This window comes from Sitodiplosis mosellana, unplaced genomic scaffold (assembly GCF_009176505.1).
Source record: "Sitodiplosis mosellana isolate CC-2019 unplaced genomic scaffold, AAFC_SMos_1.0 Smas_scaffold_15, whole genome shotgun sequence".
Classification (NCBI taxonomy): Eukaryota; Metazoa; Arthropoda; class Insecta; order Diptera; family Cecidomyiidae; genus Sitodiplosis; species Sitodiplosis mosellana.
This window is the reverse complement of record NW_022595257.1, coordinates 951,602-956,495: the sequence shown is the minus strand read 5'-3', so window position 1 is coordinate 956,495 and position 4,894 is coordinate 951,602. Positions and strand designations below refer to the sequence as shown.

The 4,894-nt window shown below is 33.5% G+C and overlaps 1 long non-coding RNA gene across 1 annotated transcript; it reads left to right on the top strand.

Annotated features, from left to right (window-relative positions):
- The first annotated feature begins 1,597 nt into the window (after positions 1-1,597).
- Positions 1,598-4,168, top strand: LOC129568062 (uncharacterized). The gene is made up of 4 exons (XR_008687901.1): positions 1,598-2,775; positions 2,855-2,956; positions 3,047-3,108; positions 3,171-4,168. It is a non-coding gene; the product is annotated as an uncharacterized LOC129568062 (long non-coding RNA).
- The last annotated feature ends 726 nt before the right edge of the window (positions 4,169-4,894 follow it).

The window sequence follows — 4,894 nt, the reverse complement described above, 5'->3', positions numbered from 1 at the left end:
TTGTTAGCGTGACAAATGCGAACGTGTTCTTTGACTCCATTGTTCATGATAACAGTCAATCAACCAAATTGTGTGTATCAAAAACTGCACCGCACACAACCGAAAATTGTAATACTGTCTCATTGAGTATTGAAATAATACGAAAATGGTAATCATAATCAAAATTGAAATAAATATTTAATGGCGATGATGATATCATTTTTGGTCAATATAAAAATCCGAATGGATATTTCAATAGAAACCCAAAAATGAATGCAAACAATACCGAAACAAAAATAATGATAAATAATTGAATAAGAACCCTCGTCGCTATAACAGCGTTATGAATTTAACGAATCAATAAACGAGTTCGTGCATTGTAATTGTATTTCACCATTTTCGGTGGAGAATGAAAAAAGACAAACAAAAATTTGGGATTTTTCAAAGTGATTTTGTGTTTCAATGTCCGGTATTTTGTGTTCGGATGACACTTGCACGGTATTAATCAAAACAAATAGGCATTAAGTAGGCTATATAGATCGACTGAACCTCTATTCGTAATTACTTCGAATGCGTTTTTAATTTGGTTGCGTTTTATTTTGGTCTTTCTATTCCGTCTGTTCGCTCGCGTCCCTTTGCTCGTCAACGCATACATTATCTGATGCACTGTACAAATGCTCATCACCATTGGATATCGCGCCATCCATACACGACACACATCGCAACAAAAACGAGCAGGGATCGTGCGATCATGCCATGAATGAATAAATAATTGCAGTAATTTTTTCGGGATTCAAACCCCAACAAAAAAAAAATGCCGACTAATTAAACTGAAATTATCAATTATTCATATCATAATATGGAAATTAATAACACACAGTAAACGCGGAGTAAAAATGTGTTTGTATTCACATAATGAAATTAAAGCTCATTCAAACCGAATTGCATTCATCCATAAATGGGGTATGTAATTTTTAAATGGGACAAATTTTGCGTTTATAGATTTAAACGAGACGATTTTGTTTTTCATTTCATTCATTGAATTTTGTGGCGTGCATGTCATCAGAAAGATGTTTCGATACATAAAACCAGACCACAAAATCAGATATCAACAATTCGATTAATATTTATTTTGAGAAATCGTTTTTTTTCGTTTAGCTCGATATCGATAAATTTCGAGGAAGAAGAATTCAATGAACTTTGCATGAATTCACGAGAAATGCTGATGAAAACAAATCGAATTATCAAATGTATTCAGATTGGTAGTTTCATTCTTTAATCATTTAAATAGCGTTTATTCGTTTTTTTTGCTTTTAAGCGAAACTTAATTAAGCGAAAATTTATTGTGAAACTCTTTCGCTAACCACTTGGCGGTTAATAGAACGATTTCAAAGGAATCCTCAAAATAATATCAGCGCCGTCAATGAATAATCCAACAAACGAAACTGATAAGCCAGGAACAATGACATTGACGTTTCTCGATATATTTCAACCGTTTGTATCCACTTAATCCGGTATTACGGTTTTGACGCGTGATATCAGTAACATGGGATCAGTAGCGAAGGTGTTTTAGTATTCTTGACTTTATTGTCAGTTCTTAAAAGCTATACAAATGAAAAGAACGACTGAGTAGTGCGCAAAAAAACTGTGTCAAATATTGTCTCTCATGGAAAAACTGCTGTCGTGCTTCGTTGACGTACTAGCTGTCATTATCGTTATATGGCGCTGCCATAATCTCTACCGTACTTTATAAATGGATCGCCAATAAAGAGTGCCAAAACACCATCAATACATATGAAAGTGTTGTGAAATGAGAAAAAGTCTGCAATTCAGAATCTTTAAAAAATTCTTTTCAGTTATTACTCATTCGTAAGAACGATTTTGTCATCAGATTGGTAGACTACCAATGGTAGTGGAGCTTCAACTTTGTTAGTTGTATGTGCAGTTCGCAATTTGAATATGTATTCAAATGTATATGATTCTCTAATCAATTCAAAGACTCCAAAAATAAAAACATATGTGGTGGTTCATATGCACAACAGAACACATAGCAACCATGAATGTTTCACTATATCAGTCGATAGATATTGATGGCTTATCTTAACTTTAATAGGAATTTCACTTTCAGCGTAATATCAGTAACTCGTGCCAAATCTGATAAGAGAAGTGAAATCGATACGTCGTAATTGATATTATGGAGCAAAAGTGTTTCAACTGTCATTGCAAACAGTTCAACAATTGACTGTTCAATGACCAATTCTTTTCATCATAAAATTTGTTGAAACATTTTGTTGGAAATTCAATTTCAATCTTCCATAATGAAGTTCAATTTGATTATCGTGCTAGTTCATACGGTTTGTATAGCAGCTAACAGTGAAAGTGGCACAAAAGTTGAAGTGAATCCTCGAAAAATCGCTGAAGATGGACAATTTCCATTTCAAGTATCAATACGATCAAAAGTCGAGGATTGCCTTGGATGTGGTGGCGCTTTACTCAATAATCGATTCATTTTAACAACTGCCTATTGTGTGTATGCAAAAAAAACCTGAACGGATTTATGCAATTCTGGGAATATTTGGACAAAACGATGATGGTCTTCGAGTTAACATAGAAAATATTAAAGAACATGAGTCATATAAATATTATTCGGAAGAGAATAACTTGGCGCTATTGCGAATAGTTGAAGAAATCAATTTTTCACATCGGATACAACCAGTACAAATGCCACCTTCATACTGGTCAGATAGTAATTATGGAGATTTTGAGGTATCTGGATGGGTTAATCTGGAAATGGAAGTAAGAATATCACTTCTGATGCATATAATTGAGATCAATTCAGGTTAAAATTTCAATTTTATTTTCAATGTTTCCCAAGTATAAGTTGCAATACTAGGATGCTATATGTCAGCTTCGGACCCATCGCTCAATTCTTCTCACTTTTTTTGTGTTGAAACACTGAGTTTCTATCCAAGGCCAGGTACGTAACATACTGTATATATGTTTTAATGAAAGTTTTCAGGTTGCAATCTTGACAAAAATGTAATACTTCGTCTGAATTTTTAAACAGGAAGTCTTTTGACTTTTCGAGAATCTTACTTGGTTGGGATATCATCACAACCTCATAATTGGGTAAATATAGGACTTTGTGCACATATATTACAGTACTAATCATCAATGAATTTTCATTTCAGAATGCAGGTGATGCACTTTATTTTCGAATTCATAACGTTTTACAAGAAGCAAAGCTATCGAGATGAACCTAATCTTTTTGAGAGATTGGTCTTTATTTTTCCTGTTTCAAAAAATCAACGCGAATCCAAACGATTTTTCAGATCTAATATTTTTTACATTTTTCTTTTAGATTCACATTTAATTGACATTTTTTTAACTGATTACATGTAATAATATCAGATGCCCATACTCGTATTTCAACATTTCTTCCATGGATTGAAGAAAGTTTAGAGCCTAAAGAAAAGAGCCTAGTGAAAATGGTTTTGATTGTAGGATTTTCAGGAACAGCGTTGATTGTGGTGGTGCTTCTACTAGTCAAATACGTTAAACGTGTAAATGGACGAAGGCGCCCAGAACCATCAACAACGACAACGCCAGCGACAACAACTTCCATACCTATAGTGTCAAGTATAAGTTATAATGCTCCCGAACACAATGTTCCATCCGCACCACCATCAACTCTATATCTGACAACACCTTCATCAGTTTCTCCGCCAAGCTACGATCATTTGTTCCCAAACAAACCGGAGTTCAGCTCACATCCATATAATCAACGTCCAGTTTAAGTGATCCGATTATGCCAACGTTTAAAAAAAGAGTTCGATTTTTGAGAGATCATTTATACCGAAAGCAAGTGATAAGCATGATAGGACGTGATAACAACTCAATACATTCCATGAAATTAAAGAATATTCCTATTCGATTATCGACTAGTATAACGTTTTTAAAACATTTTTTTTGTTTTTTGTTATCACTGTTTCGCTAAAAATGGATTAACGAACAATTGACGAACACATCCAAATAAATAGGAAAAAAAATGGGACACTTGTTGGATAATAATTGAAATTGTTGAAAAATCGGAATGGATTGACATTCTCAGTTTTCCATCAATTAAAAACTGGCAAAAATATCTCTAGTTCATAATGAAAGTGTTGTATAAAGTATAAAATAGAAAATCTTCAAAATCCTTTACTCGCATATTTCAACATTTCTGCCATGGATTGAAGAAAATTCAATGCTTTACAGCGGAGACATAATGAAAGCGATTATCATGTCATTTTTACTAACATTCTTTTTTATAATTGGTGAAATACGCAAAACGTCGAAATATGCAGAGGGATACTGAATCATCAGCCGTGATAGCGATACCAACTTCCTTGCCTACTGTGTCAATTAAAAGCCGTGACTTTAGCATGTCTGCCTCAAATATATGGTCTATGAATGTAGATGGCCCACAACAACATGTTCCACTTACACCTTCACAAGTTGTTCCACCACCGAGCTACGAAGAATTGTTTCCCAACAAACCCGAGTCCACCTCAAAAACAACGTTTAGACTAGATGATCCTACTTTGTGCAAACGTGTTATTTTAAAAGGAATCTGTTTATCCAATCATACACAAATGGAGTGGATTTGATTGAATTCTTGTTTTTAGGACAGTTTTTTGTTATCGCTATTTTGCGCTAATGCCTAATGATTATTATGTGAGCATCACATCATGATAAAATGAGTTGAAAAATGTACTACTGCCGATAATGAACGGTAAAAATGAAAAAAAGGTTGAAAATTAATTGAAATTGTCAACGAATTTAAAGACATAATTAAACAGTTAGGTGTTGAACTCTTATTATTATTATTATTTATTGATTTTATAGTCTACTTTGATAAGCCGACTTTAGAATG